This window comes from Maylandia zebra, linkage group LG7 (genome assembly GCF_041146795.1).
Source record: "Maylandia zebra isolate NMK-2024a linkage group LG7, Mzebra_GT3a, whole genome shotgun sequence".
NCBI classification, from domain to species: domain Eukaryota; kingdom Metazoa; phylum Chordata; class Actinopteri; order Cichliformes; family Cichlidae; genus Maylandia; species Maylandia zebra.
In genome coordinates this window covers 27,900,899-27,917,282 of record NC_135173.1, presented here as the reverse complement: position 1 = coordinate 27,917,282, position 16,384 = coordinate 27,900,899, and the positions used below count along the sequence as shown (strand labels likewise).

The 16,384-nt window shown below is 43.0% G+C and overlaps 2 long non-coding RNA genes across 2 annotated transcripts; both read left to right on the top strand.

Moving 5' to 3' along the window:
- Positions 1–10,038: 10,038 nt before the first annotated feature.
- On the top strand, positions 10,039–12,155 carry LOC143419440 (uncharacterized). The gene is made up of 2 exons (XR_013099417.1): positions 10,039–10,440; positions 11,882–12,155. It is a non-coding gene; the product is annotated as an uncharacterized LOC143419440 (long non-coding RNA).
- A 1,330-nt stretch (positions 12,156–13,485) lies between these two features.
- Positions 13,486–15,973, top strand: LOC143419439 (uncharacterized). Its single transcript, XR_013099416.1, has 2 exons — positions 13,486–13,967; positions 15,411–15,973. It is a non-coding gene; the product is annotated as an uncharacterized LOC143419439 (long non-coding RNA).
- The last annotated feature ends 411 nt before the right edge of the window (positions 15,974–16,384 follow it).

Here is a 16,384-nt window from a genome sequence, read left to right as displayed (position 1 = left end):
AAACCTTTACTCAAAAAGCCATCTCTAGACCCAGCAGTCTTAGCTAATTATAGGCCAATCTCCAGCCTTCCTTTCATATCAAAAATCCTTGAAAGAGTGGTTGTCAAACAGCTAACAGATCATCTGCAGAGGAATGGTTTATTTGAAGAGTTTCAGTCAGGTTTCAGAGCTCATCACAGCACAGAAACAGCTTTAGTGAAGGTTACAAATGATCTTCTTATGGCCTCTGACAGTGGACTCATCTCTGTGCTTGTCCTGCTAGACCTTAGTGCAGCATTCAATACTGTCGACCATAATATCCTATTAGAGCGATTAGAACATGCTGTAGGTATTACAGGTACTGCACTGCAGTGGTTTGTATCATATCTATCTAATAGACTCCAATTTGTGCATGTAAATGGAGAGTCCTCTTCACACACTGAGGTTAATTATGGAGTTCCACAGGGTTCAGTGCTAGGACCAATTCTGTTTATGTAACCAATACGTCTACTCACAGAATGAGTGAAGCAATATGGATAACAGCAGAGGACAATTTATTTAGGGTCTGATGGCAATTTACCATCGGTGTCCAGCACTTTAAAGGATTGATGGACTGGAGCACATCTGTCCTTAACATACCCTCTTAAACATCAGCTTGACACTGATATATCAAAGGAAACTTAACCGACTTTAAGTGCAAATGTTTCAACCTGAACAACTTAAACTTCTCTGGGATACAATGTAAACAAAGACAAGAAGAAGAAAAATATTTCCATCAATAGTCACTTTTCCTAACCAGGAGACAAGTGAATATATTATGTAAAGAGTCCTTTTTCTCAGTCCTGGGGTTGTAACACCACAACCTCCTCAGTCCGTAATCAAAGAGTGTCTATTTGACAATAACCAAAATGTCTTTGGATAGTCTTTGTGAATGAAAACAAAACAAAAAAAAACAAATGGTATTAGCTGGCCAGCAAAATAAAGAGAGTGTATGGCACTGAGTGCGGGCGTGTGTGTGAGTACTTCGGTCCAAATAATCAAGGTCCGGATGGATGAAGGGATGGCGGCCGCTTGTCCTTTAATGGCACCAGTAAGGCAGCACAGTAGTAAGGCAGCACAGCAGCGAGGCAGCACAGCAGTAAGGCAGCACAGCAGTAAGGCAGCACAGCAGTAAGGCAGCACAGCAGCGAAGCGTCTGGCAGGAGAACGAACAATAGTCCTTTTCAAGGCTACTGCAGAAGGAGATATTCCCCGCTAGCTCACCCCAGCTTGCTCTCTGGCACAGCTACAAGCCACGTGAGCTTATAACCCTATAGTGACATACGAACTTGGCTACCAACGTCCGCTTAGCATGGCGGCTAATTGTCGAGCTTGCTAGCTTAGCCTCGATTAGCGATTAGCACCTTAATAACCATTACTACACATCACATCATAGCAAACACATGATAACACATGGAATAGTATAATATACATACGAAACAGATTTTTACCTGGCAGGAGAACGAACAATAGTCCTTTTCAAGGCTACTGCAGAAGGCGATATTCCCCGCTAGCTCACCCCAGCTTGCTCTCTGGCACAGCTACAAGCCACGTGAGCTCATAGCCCCTCCCGCTAGATAACCAAATTAACACTGGGTTACATCCACCCCTGCTTAAAGTGTGACGTCCCCGTCACTATCACCCGACAGAGATTGCACTAACCCAGCAATCTGTTGTTGTAATGACAGGAAAAAGTTATTGAGCAATGCAAGTGTCATCGGCACATTGGAACTGTGATGCTTACAATCGACTTTGTAGCCGACCTGATAGTCACTGAGATAAGCCGGTGGCACTCTCCTCCTTTGTGGCCTACCACATGTTGGGGCTGGGCTGAGCACCTCCTCATCGTTTGCTGTCTCCGATCCTGTCAGATCTACAATGAATTCAGGTGCCCCAGGATTCAGAGGATACTGTGGCTGGGACGCCTCCTGTTCTCCCAGAACATCCCTTTGATCCGCCAACAAGTCATTGTCAGGAAATTGGCTGGATGTAAAGTTTATTTCCTCGTCTTGCCCAAACTCCTCCTCCAGCCGAGTTTCTTCTGTGTTGCTCCCTGCATCCACTCTCATGAGAGGTTGAACCGAACTGGTTAGCACATCCTGACTGTCACATTGCAGGTTAACCGGTAGGAACCCACAGGGAAGAAGCATGTCACGATGCAGAACTCGCTCTCTGCCCTCTGCATCCTCTGGCCTAATCACATAAACCGGGATAGACTCATCCGTCTGCTTAACAACGATGTGCACAATAGGCTCCCACTTATCAGAGATTTTGTGTTTCTTTCTTAGGCTCAGATTCCTTACCAGGACTCTGTCACCCACTTCCAATGGAAGGGCAGTAACCTTAGCATCCCAGCGTCTTTTGTTCAACAATTGTCTCTTCTCAGCATTTCTTGAGGCTAGGTCGTATGCATACTTCAGCCTACTCTTTAGTTCTCGTACATACTGAATATGTGTTCTGGTGCTGTGGCCACGTGGACTATGTCCAAAACAGAGATCAATCGGAAGGCGTGGCTCTCTACCAAACATCAGAAGGAAGGGCGCTTCTCCAGTTGCGTCATGTTTTGTACAGTTATAAGCATGTACAAGGGGGCGAACATACTTCCTCCACTCCTCTTTTTTTTTCTTTTCCTCCAGTTGCTCTCTGGTACAAGCATCCAGCGCTGTGGGAGGGTGCCAGAAGGCCTGCCGTCATCTGTGGCTACGAGTGTTCGAGCCTGCACTTTAGTTGAGGTGCCGCTCATGTAACGTCTCCTGCGCATTTCTTTTAACTGACTCTCTTTCTCATGTGTTCTGATTTTAAAAAGCAGCTCTGAGAAAGTGGGAATAACATGATGTGCAGATCCCACTATTTCTTTTAGATGCAGAGTGGCAATTAGAGAGTCATCCCAGCAACCTCTGAGGAACTGCTTTAGTAGCTGAACATCAAAATCACTTCTAGGTATGCCATTACCGTCAACTACCTCCTGCAGCAACGTCTGGAGTCGGCGCAAGTAATCAGATGCCTTTTCTCCACTATTCTGATGAGTCTCTAGGTACTGGATATACAGCTCTTCACCTCCAGTGACATTGCCATAAGCCTTGTCAAGCTCATCGAGATAGTCTTTTGGTGGTGCTTGAGACCCAATAGAAAGGGCCACATTCAAAGCAGGGCTAGCCAAGCTATCGAGGAAAACACGGCGCTGCTGCCCTTCGGAAAGGGTAGAGTCATTTAGTACCTGTTTAGCTCTAAGTCGCCATACCCTGTACTCTACCTCATTAGGGGGTTTTGGAGAGTTTCCTGAAAATGAGCGGAGCTCATAACCAGAGGGAGTGTGCATGGGCGAGTCATGTTTTACAATGTGCTCCACAATGACTCTCTGAACCTCCGCTGGCAAAGGATCAACAAGCAGGGAGTCCGCATCAAGTGCCTGTTTAGCCTTGGGCACATGGCCATCATCACAGGCGGCAGTTGACCTGGGACCTGGTGTGGACTGAGTTTTAACTCCCAAGGCAGGAGTTGAGGTAGCTAACCCCTTATATGTATCATTTTTCCCACACATGTGGCTCACTGCAGCCTGATTTAAAGTCATGGGGCTCACATTATATGCTAATGCCAGTTCGTTTACTTGTTCTCTGAAACTAGCAGTCACATCATCAATTGCTCGAGCGAGGGGGACCACATCATGCGCCAGGTGAAAACTGTCAGGTCCCTGAGGACAGTACTCATCTATCTGAATAACCTCCCAACACTCCCCATCTGCTGAATGTTCTCCATCTAAGAGCATTGGGGTAATGCACTCCATGAACTGACACAAAATAGTGTCAGGGAGACTATCTATTTGTTGAATTTTGACAACGTGATCCAGCAAAGCGAATGCTCTTTGCACCTCCTGTAGTTTAATCCCGGCTTTAGCCCCTTTTAACAAAACAGTGTACTCTGGATCAAAACCATACCTGTCACAAAACTCCATTGTCTCTCTCTGCAAAGCAGTAGATGAATTCACAGATGTCTGAGCATGTGCTTCAGGATAAAGTTAGTGATGCGCTCCAGTCCCTGTTCGGGCGCCAATTTTTTTCCTACTACTCTTAGTTGTAACCAATACGTCTACTCACAGAATGAGTGAAGCAATATGGATAACAGCAGAGGACAATTTATTTAGGGTCTGATGGCAATTTACCATCGGTGTCCAGCACTTTAAAGGATTGATGGACTGGAGCACATCTGTCCTTAACATACCCTCTTAAACATCAGCTTGACACTGATATATCAAAGGAAACTTAACCGACTTTAAGTGCAAATGTTTCAACCTGAACAACTTAAACTTCTCTGGGATACAATGTAAACAAAGACAAGAAGAAGAAAAATATTTCCATCAATAGTCACTTTTCCTAACCAGGAGACAAGTGAATATATTATGTAAAGAGTCCTTTTTCTCAGTCCTGGGGTTGTAACACCACAACCTCCTCAGTCCGTAATCAAAGAGTGTCTATTTGACAATAACCAAAATGTCTTTGGATAGTCTTTGTGAATGAAAACAAAACAAAAAAAAACAAATGGTATTAGCTGGCCAGCAAAATAAAGAGAGTGTATGGCACTGAGTGCGGGCGTGTGTGTGAGTACTTCGGTCCAAATAATCAAGGTCCGGATGGATGAAGGGATGGCGGCCGCTTGTCCTTTAATGGCACCAGTAAGGCAGCACAGTAGTAAGGCAGCACAGCAGTAAGGCAGCACAGCAGTAAGGCAGCACAGCAGTAAGGCAGCACAGCAGCGAAGCGTCTGGCAGGAGAACGAACAATAGTCCTTTTCAAGGCTACTGCAGAAGGAGATATTCCCCGCTAGCTCACCCCAGCTTGCTCTCTGGCACAGCTACAAGCCACGTGAGCTTATAACCCTATAGTGACATACGAACTTGGCTACCAACGTCCGCTTAGCATGGCGGCTAATTGTCGAGCTTGCTAGCTTAGCCTCGATTAGCGATTAGCACCTTAATAACCATTACTACACATCACATCATAGCAAACACATGATAACACATGGAATAGTATAATATACATACGAAACAGATTTTTACCTGGCAGGAGAACGAACAATAGTCCTTTTCAAGGCTACTGCAGAAGGCGATATTCCCCGCTAGCTCACCCCAGCTTGCTCTCTGGCACAGCTACAAGCCACGTGAGCTCATAGCCCCTCCCGCTAGATAACCAAATTAACACTGGGTTACATTTACATTATACATGCTTCCCTTAGGCAGCATCATTAGAAGACATAGCATACATTTTCACTGCTATGCTGATGACACCCAGCTCTATCTGTCCATGAAGCCAGATAACACACACCAATTAGTTAAACTGCAGGAATGTCTTAAAGACATAAAGACCTGGATGGCCGCTAACTTTCTGCTTCTTAATTCAGATAAAACTGAGGTTATTGTACTCGGCCCTGAAAATCTTAGAAATATGGTATCTAACCAGATTCTTACTCTGGATGGCATTACCTTGGCCTCCAGTAACGCTGTGAGGAACCTTGGAGTCATTTTTGACCAAGACATGTCCTTCAATGCACATATTAAACAAATATGTAAGCCTGCTTTCTTTCATTTGTGCAACATCTCTAAAATTAGAAATATCCTGTCTCAGAGTGACGCTGAAAAACTAGTTCATGCATTTATTACTTCCAGGCTGGACGACTGTAATTCATTATTATCAGGATGCCCAAAAAACTCACTGAAAAGCTTTCAACTAATCCAAAATGCTGCAGCAAGAGTCCTGACAGGGACTAGAAAGAGAGAGCATATTTCTCCTGTTTTGGCTTCCCTTCATTGGCTTCCTGTTAAATCCAGAATTGAATTCAAAATCCTGCTCCTCACATACAAGGTATTAAATAATCAGGCCCCATCTTATCTTAATGACCTTGTAGTACCATATCACCCTATTAGAGCACTTCGCTCTCGCTCTGCAGGCCTCCTTGTTGTTCCTAGAGTATTTAAAAGTAGAATGGGAGGGAGAGCCTTCAGTTTTCAGGCCCCTCTTCTGTGGAACCAGCTTCCAGTTTGGATTCGGGAGACAGACACTATCTCTACTTTCAAGATTAGGCTTAAAACTTTCCTTTTTGCTAAAGCATATAGTTAGGGCTGGACCAGGTGATCCTGAATCCTCCCTTAGTTATGCTGCAATAGACGTAGGCTGCCGGGGGATTCCCATGATGCATTGAGTTTTTCCTTTCCAGTCACCTTTCTCACTCACTATGTATTAACAGACCTCTCTGCATTGAATCATATCTGTTATTAACCTCTGTCTCTCTTCCACAGCATGTCTTTTATCCTGTCTTCCTTCTCTCACCCCAACCGGTCGCAGCAGATGGCCGCCCCTCCCTGAGCCTGGTTCTGCCAGAGGTTTCTTCCTGTTAAAAGGGAGTTTTTCCTTCCCACTGTCGCCAAAGTGCTTGCTCATAGGGGGTCATATGATTGTTGGGTTTTTCTCTGTATCTATGAAGCGCCTTGAGGCGACTTTTGTTGTGATTTGGCGCTATATAAATAAAATTGAATTGAATTGAATTGAATTGAATCCTTTCAAAATAAAATCCCAACAGATGCCAATGAGGACATACCTATTAACTAGCTCAACAGTTGCTTCTGTTCATCTGGACGTAGCATTTTCAGTGGGAGAAATGTTTCATCATCATCCAAGGGACTTTTTCAGTCTCATCTGACTGCAGGTTTCCCCAACCTTATAAACAGTACATTTGCACAATGACTGAAACTAGAACCACTGACAAACAATGTGAGGTCAGTTTCTTGATCATTAATATGCAAATTGTCATGACCACTGATCAACAACCACTGATCAACACCCATTGATCAATGACCATGAGTATCACAGAGAGTTCGGGAATGGCTGTAAGATGGCCAAAGATGTACCCTTAGGCCCCTTCCTCGATTCACAGATGGTCTTTCCCTTTTCACGTAAATGGCCTCCTTGACTCCGCGCTCAAACCAGCGTTCCTCCCTGTCCAGCATGTGTACATCCTCATCATTGAAAGAGTGTCCACTGGCCTGTGTTGTATTGTGTCATCCGCTTAGCAAGAAGTTGTTTGGTATCCCCGATGTATAAATCCTGACAATCCTCCTGACACTTAACAGCGTACACTACATTACTCTGTTTGTGTCGGAGGACCCGATCCTTGGGGTGGACCAATTTTTGGCGAGGCGTGTTTTGGGGTTTAAAAACCACAGAGACGCTATGTTTAGAGAAGATGCGCCTCAACTGTTACTCCTGACACAAAAGGGATAACTAGGGTTTTTTGTTTAGGCAGGCCCTGCTGCCTGACCAACAACCACTGATCAGTTGATCAATGGTTGTTGATCAATGGCCATTTTAATTTGCATATTAATGATCAAGAAACTGACCTCACAGCCCATTGTTCATCAGTGGTGCTAGTTTCAGTCATTATCTAATTTTTGGGGGATTTAGATGTTGTTCCAATAATTAGTTTTTTATGTCACCAGCGACTAAAAAAGTCTAGATAGTTTTGAGCAACAGGTTCCTTTAACCTCGCTGTCTAAGGGAACGTTATCCCGCTGCTATCAGACTCTTTAATTCATCCACTTAGTCAGACCTACACATGTGGAAGAGAATTAATTACATCTCAGTGCACCCTGTCACTTTTGTACACCACGCCATATTTGCACACATACTTTTCCTTTTATATTTATATGTATATTTATACCTATAGCTCTATATTTATCTTTATCTCTCTCTTTATCATCTTTGTTTCTACACTCACTTTGTATGAGTGCTTGTTATTTGTTGTATATTTGCTGCTATGACAACTCAATTTCCCTCTGGAACTAATAAAGTTTCTCTGATTCTGATAACAGAGCAGTCTGAATTTTTGCTTGAAAGCCCGTCCAGAAAAGTTTAGTTACCCATTTAAGGGAAACTGTGTGTGACGGGGTGTGGTCTGTAGCTCAGCTGCAGGGAAGGGGTGGTGTAGTGGGTTCAGGGGGCAGCGCTAGGGGACGTGGCCAATACAGCTCGTTGTCATCGTCTAATCACACCTCTCCTATTTCAGTAGCATGCTGGGACCTAGAAGGAGGGAGAGGGGCTGAGAGTGGCCGGCTGCAAGAGAGCAAACCCCACTAAAGCAACTGTGTGCGCTAGCCGGTGATGACAGCCTTAAAAAGCAAACTGAATAAATGACTGTGAAGCTGTAACCGCTGTGTATGTGTCTGTTCTGGGCAATATCATACTGAACTGCGTTTGGCCTTGACATCTTCTTAAACCAAGTTTTTTTTTCTTTTTCTACGATTTGCAAACGAAAACTGAAGAAGAATCCGATTTAAGAAGACAACAACAACAATACACAATGACCTTAAAGGAGAGTACACATGGAATGTTCTGGGGAGCTTGCAGGAGTGCTCACAGACATATTCAATCTGTCCTTGGCCCACGCTGTGGTACCGGCCTGCTTCAAATCCACCTCCATCGTCCCGATACCCAAAAACTCCAACCCATCTTGCCTCAATGACTACCGCCCAGTAGCACTCACCCCCATCATCACTAAGTGCTTAGAGCAGCTGGTCCTAGCACACTTCAAATCCTGTCTCCCCCCCACCCTGGACCCCCACCAATTCGCATACCGCCAGAACAGGAGCACAGAGGATGCAGTCTCCATCGCACTGCACTCTGTCCTCTCACACCTGGACAACAACAACACCTACGCCAGAATGCTGTTTATAGACTTCAGTTCAGCGTTCAATACAATCCACCCCTCACAACTCATCAGGAAACTGACAGACCTGGGCATCAGTTCCCTCATCTGCAAATGGTTACTGGACTTCCTGACCAACCGCCCCCAACATGTCCGGCTGGATAACCACTGCTCATCTACAATCACGATGAACACCGGTGTACCACAAGGCTGTGTGATGAGCCCTTTCCTCTACTCCCTCTTCACCCACGACTGCAGACCTGCTGATTGTTCCAACACCATCATTAAGTTTGCAGATGACACCACGGTGATTGGCCTCATCAGTGACAACGATGAGGCCGCCTACAGGGAGGAGGTGGATCGTCTGGCTGAGTGGTGCGACACAAACAACCTGCTGCTTAACACCGAGAAGACCAAGGAGCTCATCGTGGACTACAGGAGGAATGCTGACACCCATCCACATTAAGGGGACGGCTGTGGAGCGTGTGAGCAGCTTCAAGTTCCTGGGAGTCCACATCTCCGAGGATCTCACCTGGACGACCAACTGCTCCAAGCTGGTCAAGAAGGCTCACCAGCGCCTCTTCTTCTTGAGGACCCTGAGGAAGAACCACCTGTCCTCAGACATCCTGGTGAACTTCTATCGTTGCACCATCGAGAGCATCCTGACCAACTGTATAACAGTCTGGTACGGAAACTGCTCTGCCTCGGACCGGAAGGCGTTGCAGAGGGTCGTGAAAACTGCCCAGCGCATCGCCGGAGCACCACTTCCTGCCATAAAAGACATCTACAGGAAGCGGTGTCTGAAAAGGGCTGGGAAAATCATCAAAGACCCCAGTCACCCATCACATGGACTCTTCACCCTCCTGCCCTCTGGGAGGCGCCACAGGAGCCTCCGGACTAAGACCACCAGGTACCGGAACAGCTTCTTCCCCACAGCTGTCAGACTCCTGAACTCTGCCTCCTGACATCTGACCCACGTTAACACATGGACTGAACATACACACACCCACAATGGACAACTGTACCCTCAAACACACAATAATAACATGGACTGAACCACCACTCACAACCACTAGCACTTTATATAGCCTCTGTAGGAATTATATCTCACTTATCTTAACTGCACTACTGTATAGCTCTGTGTAAATAATCATTCTGTACATTCGATGATTTTTAACCCTACAACTGTTTACAACTTGCATAGTTCCCATTTCTGTATAGCTGTATATCTCAGATTTCTGTAAAGTTATTTATTTCATATTCTGTATAGTTTTTCATATTTATATCCTGTTCATATCCGGTACATAGCTTGTACATAAATGTACTTTTTAAATCTGTGAACTGTGTTTCACTGTAATGTCTCCTGGACGGCTACACAAACAGCCTCGACACTGCGCGTGGTGACGCGAAGACACGACCCCGCGCTCATCGGTCACGGTTCAAACCCGGAGGCGAGACGGCCAATTAAATTTCGACGCTGCTTGGGGGCTCGCGTGCGCGCACACACTCTCTCCCTGTCATACGGCTACTGCGCATACCTCTCAGATAAGCTGCACCAGGCTGAGTGTCAGTTACAGAGTACAGGCTCTCTTCCAGGCTTTCTGGCAGCAGTGAAGCAACGCTATGCCTCTGCCCACCGTCTCCCGACTGTTCAGGAGCGCGCTGAGGACTCAGCTGGTCTCTGTGGCTAATGTGACGACCAAACCTGCTAAACACACCGTAACTGCAGGGGTGAGTTCATATTCGTTCTGTGAGCTTTACATGCCTGAAGCAGGGGTCTTGTCCCGGCTGAAGTTGCAGAGGTTCTTCATTAATAGCAACAGGCTCAACTTCATCGCCCGCTCCTTCGCTTTATTAAACCTTAATAGCAGTTCTTCTGCATCACATACACACATATTAGCATGATATGATGGGCAACCTGCCTGTTTGACCAACTCTCTCTTACAAATAAGAAATTTCTTTTGCTTATTTACTGAATATTGTATATAAAATATCGAATAATTAAAAATAGCAAATGTAGGATATCTTTCGTTTCCTCGCGCCATTGTTTCACGGTGACTTGCAAGTCCAGTTTATTTTTAAGACTTTGATAAGTGCGCCACTATCTCGCCATTATTCCGCCTAATTCCAACACGTAGACCTGTGACAGCTGCGAATATGTGGGCCTAGTGCGCAGCGCACTACATTTGAAGACCGCGCACGGTCGTTTAATAAATGAAAGTGAAGCCGAACAAGCGTTTTGGTATTTTTCCACATTTAGACATAAGTTTGATAAAGTTGTCTAACAGCAGTAGCGGCAGAAACACTCGCAGCCGCGCTGAACGGGTGACTAACCTTGATGCAGGAAAGGTCAGACACAGAGAAGCATGCTTTTCAGAAAAGCACACAATACATAAAGAAATAACTGCATTTAGGGAAGAACAGCCTATTTCAGCTCACTGTGACGCTTTTAATGTCGCAGCGACACAATAAGCATGAAGTTATTGACAATGAAATGTTTGGTTTCATTTCGTCTCCAGGAAGGGCTTAATCATTAACTGGGGCAATGGTTGCATAGTTACACACTGCCCGTGGATAAGGCCACGCGAGGGACAACTATGTTGATACCTCACAACATGTAGAACAACAACGTTTTCACATATTTAGATATATTAGATGTGTTTTAGCTCTTGTGGACGGATGGAACTGATACTTTTCTACAGCAAATATATTTCCTCTTAATACCACATTACAATTCATTTTTAGGGGGATTAGACAGTGATCGTGTTTATGCTGCCAAGTGATATGATTTGAGCCTGGGCAAAAGGCTAAAGCTAAGTGTGAAACAATAAATACCTGAAATAGAAATAACAAATAGACTTTCCAAAAAGACTCTTACAATTTATGTCTTTAGTTTTTGTCAAATTGGTCACATTTTTTTTTAACATAACCAACACAAGGAGGCACTGGTAAATATAATTAATGACTGGGATTTCTGTGTGATTTTGAGTCAAGTGTTTCTATTTTATTAACTCTAAGTAACTACTTAAACTAAGTCTGCAATTCTTTTTTAACACTTCCTTTTTCCTCTTCTTTTTTAATCAATGAAGTAAAACGGAGGTGTAAACAAACATTCAAAACCTAAAAAAGCAAAGCTGTAATAACTGTCGGTGTGGTTTTGTGTACCCCTCAGGAGCAGGTAATCGCTATGACGGCCCTTTTTGTGGCCATCTTGGGTCCCTCTGGCTGGGTACTGGCTCACCTGGAGGACTACAAGAAGAAGGAATAGAAGATGAGGTGGAAGACCAAACGCTCACATGAAGACCAGTCAGCACTGTTCTTCACCAGCTGTTGAGATGACATGTTGATCTTCTCTTTCCAAATGGTTTTTGCACTGACTTGCGATAATATGTTCACATGTCCGCATACAAACATTATCAATAAATGCATGTTCAGTCCACAGAAAATGGGTGAATGTGTTTTTCTAGTGACAGAAACGACATAAGCCACACGTTTTAATCAGAATAACCATTTAGATGAAACTTTATTAATCCCTCAGGTGGGTTCCTCCGGGAAATTCAGTTTCCAGTAGCAAAGCACCGAAAGAAGTTGCATGTTACAGATACATTAAGGGGAATGAGAGTAAGGATATAAGCATAAATACACCATATATACACATATATAGATACAGAATATATAATATGGATAAATAGGATTGCTCATTTGAGTGAGTATATTGCACAGTGATTATTGCACAGTCAAATATAAGGAAAAAAAGGTCCTCTTCTCTGCCACTGTCACCAGAGTGTCCAGCTTCATGCCGACCACAGAGCCAGCCTTCCTGATTAGTTTCTCCAGCCTGGATGAGTCCTTCTTTGCTGTGCTGCTCCCCCAGCACACCACGCCATAGAAAAGTACTCCAGCAACCACTGACTGGTAAAACATCCTCAGGAGCTTCCTGCAGATGTTGAAAGACCTCAGCCTCCTTTTCTTGCAGAATGTCAGAAAATACTCCAAGTCAAGGTTGCATGTCCTGATTTGTTGATTTCTCTGACAGATAACCATATTCTGTTCACACGAATGACATGAAACTGAGAATGGTGAAACTTCTGTTATAGTCTAAGTTTAATGGCTCATTTTGGGGGGATTTGAACTCGTGCAAATAAAAAACATGCTTAAAATTTGCTGGTATTTTGGAGACACTGGATTTCCATTTCTCCCACATATCACTGATGGAAGGTGGGTCCAGAGGAACACAGGTGTTATAATGTGGTGTTCATCAGTTTTTATTTCTGCATTTAGATTTTAATTTGACTTTAGTCCCAGTTTAGTTTTCAGAGTGCCTTTTTCTAAATTTTGTTTAGTTACTTGTTTGAAATGTTTGAAGTTTTTATTAGTTTCACTTTTATTCTCTTTTGTACGGTGGCTGGGAAGTGCACAGCGCAACAAATTAAAAAACGGCAACACATTAAAAATCCGCAACAAATTAAAAAACCGCAACAAATTAAAAAACCGCAACAAATTAAAAATCTACAACAAATTAAAAAACCGCAACAAATTAAAAATCCACAACAAATTAAAAAACCGCAACAAATTAAAAAACCGCAACAAATTAAAAATCCACAACAAATTAAAAAAACGCAACAAATTAAAAATCCACAAATTAAAAAACCGCAACAAATTAAAAAACCGCAACAAATTAAAAATCCACAACAAATTAAAAATCCACAACAAATTAAAAAACCACAACAAATTAAAAATCCGCAACAAATTGAAAAACCACAACAAATTAAAAAACCGCAACAAATTAAAAAACCACAACAAATTAAAAAACCGCAACAAATTAAAAATCCACAACAAATTAAAAAACCGCAACAAATTAAAAATCCTTGACGGAAAGGGATTGTCTGAAATACCGGAAGTCGAGAGTGATGTCACGAGAGGGGGCGTGGCCAGGATTTTTGGTTGAGGCGCCATGTTTCTGGGCCGAACAAAGCGCTAGCGAAAGAGGAGCGAAAGTACACGGATAACACCAGCTATGGTTCGTACTTGCTGTGCGGTCGGTTGTAAAGTTAGATCGCACGACCGGCAAGGGAATAAGGTTGAAAATGGTTTATCTTTTCATTCTTTCCCCACCTGGAAGCAACATGAGGCAGCTCATGTATCGGATGTTACCAAAAGAAGGCGTCTAGTCTGGATAGCAGCTGTGAGACCAGCTGATATCCAGTTCTCTTCCATCTCCAAATATCTGTTGGTGTGCTCCAGACATTTTCATTCCGGTAAGTTATAGATATGTTCATATCACTCTTTATCGGTCTTTTAAGTCTGACATCACTAGCCGTGTCTTGGCTCAAACTCCCAAGAGCACCTGCAGGTCCATAAATCACACGATCACTGTGGCATCACTGAGTGTTGAAAAACTATCTAAAGTCTTTCATCTGTAATAAAATGATCAGCGTTCTGCTCTACCATGTGTAACAATTGAGTTTATCATCCAGGCATCCATGAAGACGAAATTAGCAGGAAGTTAGCTCGCTAGATTCCATCTAAATACAATATAGCATGTCCTAACTGAGGGATTTTGGAAACAAAGTCAAACGTACAGCTCTGCTATCACTTCCAACATAAATGAAGACAGAAAACTAAACAGCAGTGACGTTTGTAGGGTACTGAAGTTTGGCTAGCTGGTGTAAAACGATGTGCTACGTGACCGTTAGCGACACAGCTATGTTAGCATAATATAAACACTAACTTTTTCCACTTGATAAAAGTTATCGTGAGGATTCTCGGTGGTCAGGAACAACGGCGCTTCGTGTCCATCCCGTGTAGATGTTAGTGAAACTGTTGGGAAGACAACATGAACATTTTATTTGTACTGTATAATCTGCAGATTCTGACAGAAATCTGCAACTATCCTTTGAAGCACCGCTCCTCTCTAAAATGGCAATAAGGATAATTATTAGGCCATATGTAAATAACAAAATAACTTAAAGCAAAGTCTGAAACAAGTCTTTATATTTAAGGGCCATCAGTCAAACAATACTGTTTGGTCTGGGTCTAAACAGAGCGTGTTGTGTGTGACATCTGCTTTTGCATATGTGGGCCACTTTGAGGGTTCACAAAGGAGCGCGTTTGCTGTCACATTTTATTTGTAGTGTGAACAAGCAGACAAAAAAATCGGAATTGAGCATTAAGATTTGCAGTGTGAACGTAGCCATAGTGAGTTCAGTGCATTGATGTGACATTGTCCTGAAGGATTTAGTTATTCTCAGTGGTTAAAGAAATTGCAATTATTTATTCATATTTATTAGAAATAATCCTAATTACATATCTTGCTTCCGTGTTTGTGTCCTTTGTCACAAAAATACATTTTTTACTATAATACATTGATTAATGACCTGCAGAATCTCCTTATCATATTACGTGTCCATAATTGTCACCTAAAGTCAAACTTTATGCTTTCTCCATAAAGTGATTACATACTTTAGTTTCATTTTCTGAAGTCAGGTTTCTGAAAGAGAACAGGCAGATTTGGAATATAACATGCAGCGTTCTATAGATGGATACATAAAAAAATGGAAAATTACATGTATGTGCTAACTTTCTAAACACTTTGTTACATTTATGATAAATGGATTTGAAAGTAGATAAAACACATTTATGTTGGCCTTAGCTCATTAGAGTCTTTGTCTTTAAATTAACTAGTAACTTGTATGTTTCAGGTACTGCACTCTCAAAGACTGAATGAACCAGCATTGCAGCCATGGGTCATTGTGAGCATCACAGGGAAGGTTGAAGCCGCCCACTGCACCTGTATGGCCGGAGTCGTGGAGACCTGCAGCCATGTCGCTGTTCTTCTTTTTAAAGTAGAAGCAACAATGCGGATCTGTGGCACAAGGGCTGTTACAGATGAACCTGCATACTGGGTTTTGCTGGGTAATATGACCAAGATACAGCCAGAGGTTGGCCATAAGATAGACTTCTCCTCTTCAGCTGCCCAAAAACGGCTCTGGATCAAAACATAAACAGACCATCCGTATTGACAGGTAAAAGGAGTCGTCCTCAAAAAAGAAAAATCCCACCTGCTACTGTGGAGGAGTTGTCACTGCTATTGGATACTTTGCTGGAGCACAGTAAAGCTGTGGGTTATGGGAATGACCCATAATGTTTTATATAAGGGTCTAGATTTATGCCTGAAGTGCACTGCCATGTAAATAATTTGCATTTACTGAATATGTACTGACTGAGTACCACTGTTCAAAAGTTCAATAAAGAAACAAACTAATTTTTGCCTCTTTTTTATTATAGAACATCACATCAGTTACAATGTAGAATCCATGTCATTTATAGTTTATAAAAGACAAAATGTTTACACAAAATCATGACAGCATTTACACGATATCACCCACTACTAACACTACTTAATTTACTATCAATTACTTCAATTTATCTTCTGAAAAATTACCGCTATTTATACAGCACAAGACTTAAGAATATTTAACAGGAGCAAGTTTCATTTTCCCCTGGTTTTACTACCACACTGTTCATCAAAATGGCAGCAAACCTTCACCATCTTATCCAGAAGGGTCACCTCTTCACCCTCACATGGAAGAAGTAATCTGATTGGCATGGTGGTATGTTTGAAGCAGGTCCCTTGTGTAGCGCTGGAACCCAGTCACGATGTTTCATCCATTTC